Raw genomic sequence first — 15,059 nt, forward strand, 5'->3', positions numbered from 1 at the left:
AGCAATGATAACAACTAGTGATGTCATTTTGCACGTATTTTTCTGAGTTTTTTAATCGCAATGAAGTTTTATCTATTTTAATCTTGAAACACCCTGGCACTCAGATCACGCCAATCAGCAAAAACAGTCTCAAGCTATAAAAAATTATCTATACTTTCTGATAAAATTTACTAAAATTTTGAGTACGTTCATCTTTAAGCTTTTCTATTCCTAGAGCTTTGCACCCATGTTTCAAGTAATAACTAAATTATTACATTTTTTATCAGCGTAATTAGAAATGCACAGCTCAATTATTGCCGCCTAACATTATTGATTATTAGTTTTAAAAAATAAATAAATAATTTTTTTACATCTTTTTGAAGAGAAGTCGCTCAATTTTAAATGCTTAATCGTATGATATTCAATTTATGCTTCTTGTATCAGCTTTGTATCACAGGCTACGAAAAACCCTTTTAGAGATTTTTCCGGTTTTATAGATATTTTTAGCTGCCAAAGGATGAAAGATGAGAGCAGATGTAAATGAGTCAATGTTAAAGGTGTGTAGCTGAAGTTTATATCCAATTAGAATTGAAAGAACTTTTTGTAATGCGACTATCAGTAGCTATTTACCATAATGTTGCTGTTCCTATGACGAAACAGAAAGTTTCAGTACTATATTATTGTAACCGCCAGCCAGACTCTACTAAACATGGCTTACACTCACTATGTTCTCATGACATGCATGATTTGGAAATTTGAGGCAATTCGCAAGTTGACTGCATCATGGAAACGACATAAATCCGCAAGCTAAGCAAGTTTTGCGGTTCGCAAACCTTTATCGAATTCATCATGCTTGCGAATAATGAAAACAGCACGTGCGAATGATGCGCATTAAAATACCGCTCTGGCAATTCAATTTTGAACATTTTCACACTTCCGTCGTTTTTTACGATTTGAGCATTATCAATGCGCCAATGTTCCGAGCGAATGCTGCTAAGCTTAGCGGGACAAAACTGTGTAACTATTTATAGGGTCATTAAGCCTGGTTCCAATACCGATTGCGAGACCCCAGTGGTAATCGCGCGTACCAAAACACTTGCGACGCTAGGCTTGGCGGCTTTTGTTCACATAAAGCTGCATCACTAATAATCGCATAAAAATGTTCGCTCGCCATGCTGTTCCAATAATCCTGACCTTCACCTATACAGTGCAGTTTGTGAAGGTTTTGCCTGCGGCTCTTCGTGAAATTTGAACAGTGCTAAACTCTTGCGCTGCTGCTGGCAACTACCGGCGGTACTCAGTGCGTAGGTTCACATTTCACCGCTGATAGCCTGTGGTACTGTCGCTAGTGCTGGCGGCATATATGGGAACCAGGCTTTAATTAGGTTAATACTTGACATATGGTGTCAAGCGCTGGCATTAAATGCGCATCGGCGATGTTTATTGAAACACTCAATTGCAAAGTAAAGTCTGGTTTCCATATGACAGAGCAATAATCGTGCGGCGGCCCAGTGATCGTGCGCAATGCATTTCTTGGGCTGCGATGCAGTGTTTCCATAGCCCGCGCAGGCGCCATGCTTGCATCGGGCAGGGTGGGTAGTTTCCTTACTTTTTCCACGGGATACCGATTTCTTCGGAAACCAGCTCTCCGTTGCGACCTTGCGCTGTCATATGAAAACCAAGCTTACTCTTTCGTACGAGAGACCGATTTCATCGGAAAACAGCCCTCCGCTTGAATTGTGGGGTAGGTTGAAAAGGTTGAGCGGTGTATTGTGGGATACATTATCGCGCGCACCCGTCGCAAGGATCCATTCTGTTGGATCCTTGCAATCAGCGTACGCAGGTCGCACGATCGTCGTGCGTTGACGCTTCTACATCACAGCTGGCCTACGCACGACATCAAGCGCCTTGTTGCGCGCCTTGCGCTGTCATATGGAACCCAGGCTTAACTCAACTTGGGCACAGCTTCAAATGCGCATCATGCAGTCGATGGAAACGTAGTGACTGACAGCAGTTGACAGCAGTGACAAACCAGACCAACTATTTATCTTTGTTAGTGCTAGAGTGAAGAGTAAACTAATACAAATGACTTCTTGAAAATGCTGTAAGATCTCTATTAATGTAGCCAAGGATAAATATAAACTTACCATTGAACGTTCGATCACCACTATTCAATTTCTTCGATCTCTAAATTCCCATGAGCGATTCGAGGTATTTCTTCATCTGTCGGCAGCAGAAACAGTTGCATAATATTAGCAAACTCTTCGTCTCTGTCAAACCTGTGCTGATGAAATACTCCATTGGGAATGTGAAGGACTAAATTCCTCGGCGCTCGTTGTCTCCGGCCATAGCCAGGCATTCGTCTATAAAACACTCGGCCTTGATTAGAAAAAACTGGCACAAAATTCTTCGGCGGCTGGCTGCTCTCTGATATGTTCCGAACTACGTGGTATTTTCCAGCAACTATTGATGTGATTGGCTTTTTGCTCGTGGGTGTGAGGTCACGTGAGTTTGATTGAAGGTATTTGGAACGATTGTCAACCAGGTGCCGATAACTTCCGCTGCTCACCGCCGCGTGCACAATTCTTTCTATGCTTGGGGGTTCGGCGCTTGCTGTGTACTCTTCCTCAGAGCGAATGATTTCACTGTTGGATCTTAGGCTCAGTCTCTGACCATCATTTGTGTAAAGTCTTCTATGACGCCGAGGCTGCAAAAGTACAGAAACCTGTATTTTTATTTACTGTCAAAGATTTTTTGTATATATGCAAGGTTTATGATGCACCGAGTACAACATAGACCTATATTCTTTTATCTGAAGAGTAAATTCTCATGTCTCAAACAACATAGTTTCTGAACTTTTACAGCCACAAACTTATGAGCTCTCTTATATATATAAAGTTGCGATGAAATACGAAAAGTCAGTTTAACACAAATCACGTATCCATGAGGCGTAAATAAATGATTACGGTGAACAGGAAGTGCACTTTTAACAAAAATATTTTGTATATTACGCAAAAGTATACTCTGTTGCACCTTTATTACAAATTTTTGTTGAGGCTGACAAAAACGAAGGACTGTTTTTGGTGTCAAAATATATTTTTTCGAAGGTTATACTAAATCCTTGCTGTAGTATGTTTAACTATATTATATGCTTGTTTTAAAATATTTATAAACATTCTTATAAAAATATAACCACAAAATACTATTTGCATTGCAATGTTTATATCAGAATATAACAGTTTACTTTTAGAGTTACCTTCTCTTGACACAAAAAAATGGCAACTCCCTATTTAAAAACATCAGAAAATGTATACAGTATATCACACACAGTTTGCTTGAATTTTGTCAACTAATCTACTAGAACTACTATGTTCTTAACTAACATGAGTTTCAGCTTCTGAGACTCGAAATGTTGGTAAACAAAGAAAATTGTCTTAAAACAGGACATTCCACTAACAATAAAAAAAAAAAAATTTCAAATTTATTTGAGCTTATCATGAAGCAAAATTGAAAATAAAGTGAAGCACAACTGTCATGAAATTAGGGTAAACACAAAAACGCCCTTTGTTGTATATTTCCTTGTGGTAGTTTGATAACATATTGATTATAAATGAAAGCACTTGAATAAGCACAAACCTTTTGCCTAAGGTTCTTGCTCAACAAAACTCACTTCGTAATATTGAACGCCTGCCAATAAACTGTTCAATAAGGCTAAAACTCAGCACAGGCGCAGCTGTAAAGAACTGTATAGAACTTTCTAGAAATATTATAATAAATGATGAGGAAGAACTATTGACTAGAGGCTGATAACTTCAACTGAAAACACTGACTCACAAGTTGATGTTCTGCAGGTGTCACGCGGGGAGTCGGCCTAATGAACCTGTGCCATAGGAGATAAGTGCCACAAGCTACAGCAGTCACTAACGCTGTTACTCTTACTACATTCACGTGTAGATTAGTTTCAGAAAGGAACTCTGAGGCCATTTCTGCAAATGAAAAGCAAAAATCGGTGACTATCATTTTCAATAATTTTAGCCTTAAACCTTTTCATATAGTTGTTTACTTTATACTTGCAAATTTATTGTTTTACTATGTCATAAAATATGAAAAAGAAAAAATCAAAGCATATAAAGTGATAGTAAAAATATCAAATCATTTTAGTTAAAGATTCCCTGTTTCATAAAAGACTATTATAGTCTCCTTTGACGTCTTTATTCTCTTCAAGTTGATATATATGTATTTTTTTACTTTATGTATATCTATATTTATGAATATATTTCTCAAAGTTTGTTAGTGTTTGTCCAGCTATAGCTATTAAACTATTGAAATAAAGAATCTGTAATGTAGAAGATTTGATCTCCATTTGATTTCATAGATAAGATTGCTTGCAGAAAAGCCTGGCTGCAATTGCTGAAATAAGAACACCCGCCCATTACCAGACAATGGCCTAGCAAAATCAGTGATATACCAGGCAAGCATGACAACCACTGATAAAAAAAACCTACAACAGGTCTACGTATGATGTCTATGTATGTAGGTCTTTAGTTTTCAAATTGTAGTATTCCCTGTGTGACCTTGACAGAGTTGTATTCTTAGCTCCAAATAAAAAACATTGCCTTGCTCTGCATGCTTTTTGAACATACGCTGTTTTTTTTGCATATTTGATTTATATTTAGTTTTGGTACAAATATGAGGCGCTGCTACCATTGCAGCCAAGAGACCAGTTTCGGATCTCACTTATACAAGCCTAATCTACAGATTGTGCGCTTAGCCACATATTTCATTTCAACAGCAGAGCAGGGCTGTTCATTAGTCTGCTGGCTTTGCCTTGATGGACAGATGCTAATTTTACACAATGTAAGATCAGCATCATACCTGTAAAGCATCATGCAAAACAAGCTTATTATGAAAAAATAGATAGCGTACACGTTAAAAACGAGTACGAGGTCTCATAAGCGGTGTAGTTGTCTACACTTGTTATCATAGCGGAACAACTCCTTTACTCATAAAAAAATTAAGCTTATCAGGGGACACAGACCTTCATATCATTGTGGGAAAGTAGAAGTTGCATATGTTCTAAAAAAGTAATGATGACTCTGAAATCCCGCAGACAGCATAGCGAGCTGACCAATCACAGTAAAGTAGATAATATTGAATAGCGTATTATAGAGAAAGTGACTGGTCCTATATGACCTTATGACCTGGGAGAACAGATTTGAGGAACCCAAATAATGAACAAGCAGCGTACACACAAATAAGCAATGAGTTGCTTATTTCACCAAAAGTTTTGATAGACTTAGAAGTGATTGAGAAAACCATGTTAGCAATGGGCATAATAGGAAGAGTTCAAACATAGATAGGCCAGAGGTCAAGTTCCAGACAGACATTGTACTGTTTTTTACTGGCTACATCTTAACTATACCGTAACTACTAAACTATTAAAACAGAAAGAGAAAAAAAACTCCAAATTATGCATTTACCAAATTCAATTGCTTTTGAGAATTTTTCAATTAGCCAAATTTTTTAGCGACAAAGTTTTTGCAAAATCATTGCGATAAAGTTTTAGCTACAAAAAATCTCTGTTGTACTGAATTTGAACTCGCAAAATGTAACTTGCAAGTTTACGTAACCACAAGGCTATACCATTCCTATCATTCCCATTGCTCTTACCATGTACTGCATATCCTTTGCACGATTGCTCACACTAAATGTGCCTTTTTTATTGTTAATTAATATTACCTTTTGCGTTTGTTACTTTTTTGAAATTTTTGTAAAAGCCAATTTTTTATCATTGCCTATTTTTTAAATTTGTGATTTTAAAATGTGCCGTTTCAATTTCATTATGCCATTTCAATTTTAAATGAACCATTACACTCATATTTCTGGTTTCGGTAAATCTGTAAAAACTAAATGCTATTCATGTTGACAGTTGTATTATCTGGAGTAAGAATTGCCTCTACATTCTCTCTCCATTCAGTCAGACAAAGTACCAGACCAAGAATGTCTGACAACTCATTTTTACGTTTGTATCAAGAGGTATTAGTATCGTTTATCAAATTTTGAATGCAACGAGCTGCAGCCGTCATTTTTATACACATTTCTATGATCTCAATGTTTTTTCTCTTAATTTATTTGAACTGCACAAAAACACTTTTCTCATGATATGAAATTAAAAAGTTAGAATGGTAAATGTTGGATATGTTAAACACAAATAAGTTTTCGGTGCAAAAACGTTTTTAATTCTTGGGCAACGCCCGGCATTCACCTACATGTAGTATATTTATATACGTGTATATTTAAATCTCATTGTTTGTCATTCGCCTGTCTAGTTATAGTGATAAAGTTTTCAGAGAAAAAAATCCACTTCTTACTGGATTTGAACTCTAGGTCTGCAGACCTGCACCTAATTCAATGCACTACGGGGGGCCAATGACTACGCTGTCCTTGTCATACTATGGTCCAATAGGGCACATATTTATGAAGTGCTTGCTAAAATACTACTGGCCAGCTTGATATTACGCACATCATTTCGCGTAACGTCGAGCTGGCTTCACGGTTATAATTATAGTAAAGATTTAGACCAGCTCAAGTCACTAGGTTACCAGGTATATTGTTCAATTCATCAGGTACTTATTTTAACACTTATGCGTTGTCGGGTATTCAGCTAGTATATCTACATTGTTAAATACCACTTTTCCATTGTGTGTGGGTTTGTGTAAATGCTATACGCCTCCGCATGTTTTGGCCAATACCATTCAAACTTCGCATACCCTAGGACACTTATGTATTTGCGTCATCTAACCTTCGCGTCTTCGCGGAGTCATCCTCTCGCGAAAGTTTCATGAGCGAAAGTTTCATGAGCGAAAGTATCATAACGAACGAGCAAAAACGCGAAATTAAACAGCTATGTTCATTGATATCTACAATAAAACTGTAATATAGAGGAACCTAGACGCCATTGATAGTCTAAGAAAAAAATGGCAGCGAGTGATCAAATTGAATTATGGATCTTGCCCACACATTTCTAACTGCGGTTTACAAATACAAACTAGTCCCAAATCGGACAATTTTTTTTACTAGCGAACTGGACCTGAGGAATCTAATCTATTTGTTCCACTGCATTTATTTTCACATCAATATATTTTCGCACTCATCAGAGTTGCGAATTTAAGTTGCAGCGAAATTTTACTCTGTTTGCTACTCACGAAACTAAATATTAGCGAAATAAAAGTGTCCTAGAGTACATATGCCCTCTGTCTTCACCTTTATGGATCAAAGACTATTAGTTATACTGAAACTAAAAAGTAAAAACTTACCCTTGAACTAAAGTTCTATTAAGGGCTGCAAACCTTTCTTTCAAGTTGTTAACTCTATTAAAGATGGTTAACTTTATTACCAGAGCCAATAATTCTATTATAAGTCATAGAGTTATCATGTTTATTATCATATATGCCTGGTATGCCTCTTATATTTTGCCTGGTAATGCAGACTGACTTTTCACCAACGAAAAGAAACTTGATTGTAAACAAATGTAATATTTGTAAACGATTCCTGTTCCTAGCTATTTGGCGTTTTCAATAAACTTATAAGTATGTGTGCAAATAATCGCGCTCTCTTATGAGCTTTCTGAAGAGCACTAACAGGTGATTTTTATAACTGCATTGATCAGCATGAGTTATAAATATGAAGACCTTTCCTTTGTGCAGCATATACACATATACACGTATACTCGTATTTATGTATACATGTATACGTGTGTACATGTATACAGGTATACATGTATACACGTATACATGTATACACGTATACATGTATACAGGTATAAATGTATACACGTATACATGTATATGTATATACAAGTATACATGTATACAAGTATACATCTATACGTGTATATGCTGATGGCACAGATAGTGTCAAATGACCTCTAGCAAAACTTAATGAAACAATTCATGCTTTCTTTGACTATCTCTTTATGAATTTACGGTTGCATTGTAAAATACTAACAAAAGATACAATAGCAAGATATTTGTAGTCAATGGTAGCGGTTGCCCCATCATAGTAAATGGCACCCGTCCCCTAATGCGAGGTGCATGCTTGAACCCACAGCTAAACAACACATAAACATAGAGATAATAATGATCGAAGCAGGTTATTTTTAGCACGACTGACAATAAATGGATCTTCAGTAGCTGAGCCACATTGCACGAGCTTCTCTACCAGGATTAGCCATGATCATAAAGTAGAGACTCTCTTTCAGTCTACTGACCCTGTTCTGGAAACACCGTAATGATCATAACACGATGGATGATCTCGATGGTAACGGTTACTATATTATAATATTAATCTTTACTGTAATAAGAGCCGAGTCCGTTCATATGCCCGAAACCGCACTAAGAGTGTTGATTAAAAAGATTCCCCTATGTAGGAGTTGAACCAAGATACTCAGCTTCTCAGCTAAACACACCACCTACTGTACCACCCGATCACCTATCCACATTTAAGATTGATTGATCATTTAGCTATTATGAGTGACGTTTTCTAATGGTGCATGGGACTGCCAGCATATTACAATAATAATAGTTTGATGGCTTAATGAGAAGACTAGACTTTATGTAAAGGATCGAAAACTAAATACAATGCGTGAAAATAGGAAACAGAATGATGAGGAAGAAGCAAGATTTCATATCTACACAACTTTAACAACACAACACACGACTTCAACAAGTTGGCAGCGACTGAGTACAGAACACAACAAGAAGTGATTAAACATAAACAGCCAGGCTTCCAACACCTAGCGTTTTAACTTTTAAAATAGCGTTTTATTTCACTGCCTTATGGTTCCTTTTTAAGTTTTTGCAATAAATAGGATAGAGGGATTAAGTATTAATAAAAACAATCTGGTAAATATTTCTTTTTAAAAATGCCTAAAAGGTTATTTATCCTTGCTTGCATATGCTCCATGCCTTCTGCCAGGTCGCCAAAAATATTTGGTTGCAAGTCTGTCTAATTTCTGAGAAACAGTCACCTAAACATCCACCTGCAGACTATCTGATTAAAAAAGGAAGAAATTCTTGGGGAAACGCCGGATTTACTGCTAGTTTCTTATAAAAACAGATATACATACGGGATACATATAGGTGTATATCAACAAGAGCTCCTAAGCAGACGTGAATGTTGAATTGTGGAATGCCCTGTCTTTACTCACCTTGTTTAGTTGTCTCTCTTTCTTCATTTACACCTAAAGTATTTTTACATTATTTTTGTTTCTTGAATTAATATAATAATTTATATTTTTATTGCTTGAACTTTTCATATTTTCTTTTAGTAAAATATCTCAACAATGTTATGCTTTGCAGAAAAAATGCCAATTATGTCAAAAAAGCATAAATATATATTCATCTAAATACAGTTTTGCTCATAAAAATTACACAGTAGAGAATAGTTTAAAGTGTAGTCAGTTTTATGTATTGTTAAAACAAATATAACTCTGACAGATCTAAGCAGGTGCTTGGTCGCTATACTAATCTTCAATTATCTTCTAACCAATCGTTGTCTATTTAGAAGAACGCATGTGAGGGGAGACAAACCCCATGGTTATGATGCGTCTAAAAAGTTGGTGCTAGCGTCTTTGTTCAAAACCAATGCATACATCTTTTCTACGTATTGCAAAATAGTTTTAATTTTGTTTAAAAATTAATTTTTAAGAACCACTTGATTTAAAAGCGATGATTGAGGAAACTTGCAAAAGCATGAAAGTGGCTCGAAGCTTTCCATAAGTAACCAATTTTAAATCTTCTTACTACAACAAGAGCGGCGTCTGTCTGCCGGTCTGGCTGAAGCCAGGGTCAGAGGTTAGAAAAAAGATAGATTCCAACAGGATTTCAACTCTTAAGTTTCAACTTGGTAGACTAACACTCTAACACCTGCACCAATCACTCACCTTGCCATACGTGAATACTTATGCAGACAGCTACTGTACTTGACATGGTACACCGCACTGCCAGGGGACTAGTTCAGTCTAACGAATATATCACTTTCTACTGAAAGTTAAAAACGTCTAAATCGTAGTTAATACCAAGTACATGCACTGTTTTTTAATTGGCATGATTATCTGCTGAGGTTTGAACCTAGTAAAATATAGCAATACTTACACAGAGTCAAAAGACACGTCAATATAAAACTATTTTAAATATTTCATCCAGCGTTATGTCAATGGCAGTTGCATCTATTGATACATCTATTAAAACTATTCTTAAACTACATTTAAGTTTAAACAAAATTTTCAAAATTACAAAGATTTCATATTTACACAACTTTAACAAGTTGGCAGCGACTGAGTACAGAACACGACAAGAAGTGACTAAACATAAACAGCCAGGCTTCCAACACCTAGCGTTTTAACTTTTAAAATAGTGTTTTATTTCACTGCCTTATGATTTCTTTTTATTTTTTTTGCAATGCATGAGATTGAGATGTTGTGTATTAATGAAAACAAGCTGGTAAATGTTTCTTTTAAAAATGCCTAAAAGGTTATTTATGCTTGCGAAAAAAACAAATATTGCTGGTTAAGTTAAAGCAGCCAATATGGAAGATCAGTTAGCATGCTGCATGCAACAAGCAACCACTAGGCAGTGAAATAAAACGCTATACTTTCTGCTGACAGTTTTCTCAATTCATAAAATTCCCACATCTCAGTCACATACTGTCAATATTAGTTGAACCAATCTTTCCGTACGAACAGCAAAAGTTAAGATAATATTTGATGCCATTGTTACGATAATTTTTTCTTGTTGCCTTTTATGCCAATCAAGCGTACGGTCAATCTTGAACAAACACTCAGGCCTGAGAAAATTCCTCCTCTCTATCGGTTTTTATGATCAGACTATCTGGGAGAGGATGAGAATTTTGGGCTCTTATTGTGTGACAAATAAAACTTCTTTGTCTAGCGCCCAATCAATCGAGTTGATACTGATTTAGCTTTTTGTTTCTTACCAACTGATGATCTCCGCTCTCGCAATTGTATGGAAACTTTTGTTACTCAGAGACCTGTTCAGTCAAAACATGACGATGTTGACAAATTGGTTTATAGCCGGTTCCCACGCCAAAGGTAGATAGAAAGCATTGATGAACAATAGAAGTTATTGATTGAATATTGCGTTAAGCTAAAATGACCGCAACAAGTCATTGTTTCCGACCAGCTCATCATTCAGTTATTTCTGTTATGTCGGCTTCGTCAATCAGTCTTTCTAAGGAGCCGACGGAGATGAGATTGAATTAAATTATCTTGCTCGATAGCGTAAGGCATGATTTTGGGTGCAGGGAGGGAGTTGAAAGCAAATAAAAAACCAAATATGTCAAACTATTAGCAACAACTGCATCTAGAAACGGCCAATTAGTTGTTCAACTGCGGTCTTGAGGTACAACCTAAGAATTCATCATTGATGTAAAGTTGATAAGCTTAACTAATAGACAAGAACATTTAGTTTGAAAAAAAAGTATATTAATGAATTACATTCTTAGGCTAAACTGGAACACTTATTTAATACTAACAGTGAGCTTTGCGATGCCTGTGATTTCCTTCATCCTCAATGAGATAGCCTGCAAGTTCTAAGAGGCTGGTTCTCGCAGAGCAGATGGAGTTTTAAAAACAAATATTTTGGCAACCCGGTGGAAAACACCGAGCATGTGGGTGAAGTTTGGATAAAATCGATCAAAAAATCTGATAATGCATACAGTTTGTGTGAACTAACAGACAGACAGACATGCACACATACACAAAATAAGATTTATTTAAAAGAATTTTTTACAGAAGATCAAATTTAGCTTTTGAGCAAAAAATTCTTCTACTTAGTTTGCCTGCTGATATAGCTAGTGTTTACGCACTGTTTGACACCTTGTCACGGCCTATCAAACGCTATAAACAGCTTCCATTACAATCATTTCAATTTAAATCTTTATTGAATAAGCCTTCATAAACCAAGGTTTCATCCAACTTAAAAATGAGATTTCAGAATCAGTGACCAACTTTATTCTCTCAGTTGAACAACGAAATACTGACAATGAAGTTAAGGTATCATATTGAAAACGCAGAAGAGAGCTTGTTATAACAGCGTTTGTTATTCTATTTGCAATAAAATAGCAAATATTATATAGAAACTGTTCTGTTGCTATAACATTTGCTAGTTTATTTTCAACTGTTAGGTTCTGAAAAAAAATTAGCACAATAAAATAAAGATCGCAATAAATAAATAGCACAATAAATAAAAATATTCGAAACCGTTAGGTTGCGAATATTATAGCAACCGTTCGGTTGCTATAATATTCGCAATCTAATGAGCCTATGGTATTATACTAGAGTTTTAAAACAAACTTGTTCTTCATTATTTTAAATTATATTTAAATAAATCACAAACATTAAATTTAAAGATAGAATAATTTTGAAAATATATGTAATTTAAAAAACATTTTGTTGTTAGGCTTAGTTTAGATTAGCCCAGTTTATAGCTACACATTACAGGAGCTAAGGCTAGCAATTTAAACGCTTGCTGATTATATAAAGACAATATTTCAGCACAAAATATTGAGGTATGACTACAAAACAAATTGCATTATATCACATATTGCATTCTCCTTATGTCCACAAAAGAGAGGCAAAACTAGAGATCGCTGGTGAAACTGCATGACTACATCAACTATCATCAACCAATTCTACGTACATAAAATAAATATAAACTTTGTTAACATCAGTCACTGCCATTCAAAGCAAATTAGACCATGTGAAAAAAATACAATAAAAATTAATTAAAAAGTCAAGCAGAACCTTACAATAGTAAATATAGTAAATTATGAGTATTAAAAGACAAAACTCTTTTTGCCTAACGCTGTTCAATAGTAAGGATTGACAGTGTTAGTGTCTGGTATATTGTGTGGTAGATATTTTAGGAAAGTAGGAATGTAATGGATGGTCAGGCAGATTGGAGATCTGATTTGAACATTTTAAACAACAAATATATAAAAACACAGTTAGCTCATCACCATGAAGGGCATTTATGCACTGATCATAACTGTCATATCAGGTAGCAAAGTCCTAAAATATAATACTTGAAAATGTACTCATTTTTCTTTATCAGTATTTGACACATCAGGATCAGTGCACTATAGCAGATAAGTATATTATAGCATCCAATACTAAACATCAGTATGCTATATAGATCAGCTATACCAAAGGGATACAAAGGGATACCAGCTTATCAGACTCACTGTTTCTGGCTGATAGTAAAAATATTTTAAGTATAATTTAAACTTCAAGCTCAGATAGGTGAATATTTTGTGCCAGATTGTCAATTTGCAAATTTGACAAAGCAAATATCTAAAAACATTAATATCTACTACAATAAAATCTAATCGATGAATATTATATATTAGCAGATGAAGCTAATCTGGTAGCCTATTGTCATTCATAAGCTATTTGTGTGTTATTATTATTATTGATTACGAAATAAACAGTCAACAAATGATAGATATTGAGCTTCGCTGTTTAAAGTGGTATCTTTATGGAATATTTTCAATTGTAAATATATTTCTCTCTAAAACTTCCCCTTTTCTTTTACAAACATTTAAATTAAAATTGAATTTATTAATTTATTTGCTTTGCGGGTATAGCTAACTTTTAAGACACAAGCTTGTAAATCGTTGAGTGTGCATGATTTGAGCTATTTCACAAAGAACTAGTCCAAATTTTCCTTGTTTGCCCAAGTAGCAGTGCATCGCATGAATTGTGATTGTGGTCATCAGCTGTGATCTATTCTTATTAAATTTATGTATAACATGACTATTATTTTGTATAGCCAATTTGCAAATTGAAAATATGTCAGAAATGCTTTTTAAAAAGTAGATGAGAGTTATTACTAAGTTTGTTTACAGAGATAGTGTAGTGACACCTAGTTGTACCAGTGAAGTGCTTTGCTAGGCCGACAAGCAGATCATGTTTCCATAGGGCGCTATAGTACAGTGATGTCAAGTTTATGTCAAATGGTACAAAAATGGGGCATTGCATGGGCATTCGTTTTGCTTCAAAATAGTGACACTAAACAACAACAGAATGAGAGTGAAATGGCTGCTTCTATGATGGCATTACAGCACCACACGGGGGTGTATGTCGCTACCCTATCACTGCATAGAAACTTAGTATGTGACGGAATATGAAAGTTTAGAGGCAACACAGTTTTCTTCTTGATTTTGGCTAAATTTTAATGTCTGTCTTTCATACAATTGAAATGCAGTTTAATTGTAAACAAACTTGTTTTATATAAAATTGATGGACATACTTAACTTACTAACTATCCCCTCAAATAATTTAAATAAATTTTTAACTGGTCAAACTTAGTTTTGTTCAAATATAAAAATAACATTACATAGGTTTACAAATCTGTATATTTGTTTAGAAAGCCAAGGTTTCTGACTGACCCTCAAAACTGTTTGTACGTCTCGGTCACTACAAAACAAATGACCTCATGACCTCTCACTTTATCGCTTCATTCATTATCTTTAATTTCAAGATCTTTCATGGCTTGTGTTCTCATTTTTAATTGGACAGTCACATGGTTTCAACTCATTTCAACTTACATGTATGTGATGTGAACAATTTGTGTACAACATCTAACAATTATTTTTAAAATATAATTGCTAGCTGCTGTAACAATCTTCTACTTAATATCCGTTCTCTTAGCAGAGAAAAGTATTTAAACGCTACATGTCAAACCATTTATTTGATATTAGTGGCTGTTGCCTCTTTTTATTTTCCTTTTATGATTCTTGTATGGCATGATTTGTAAAATTATTTTGATTGAAACAAAATTGTTGCCAGTAAAGTAATATACCATATATATATGCCATGTTAGTGCAAGTTTTTTCCAAAACATTGTCATTAGAGCTTACAGGTTCGATAATATTTTTTCTACATCCAAAATTTTTACATATATAATTTCTTTGTTTGAGTTATAATAAGAATATTTTTTGAAAATTGACAATAAGGATATTCTATAAAAACATTCTGAGAAACATGGAATCTTATACTC

This window comes from Watersipora subatra, chromosome 9 (genome assembly GCF_963576615.1).
Source record: "Watersipora subatra chromosome 9, tzWatSuba1.1, whole genome shotgun sequence".
Lineage (NCBI taxonomy): Eukaryota > Metazoa > Bryozoa > Gymnolaemata > Cheilostomatida > Watersiporidae > Watersipora > Watersipora subatra.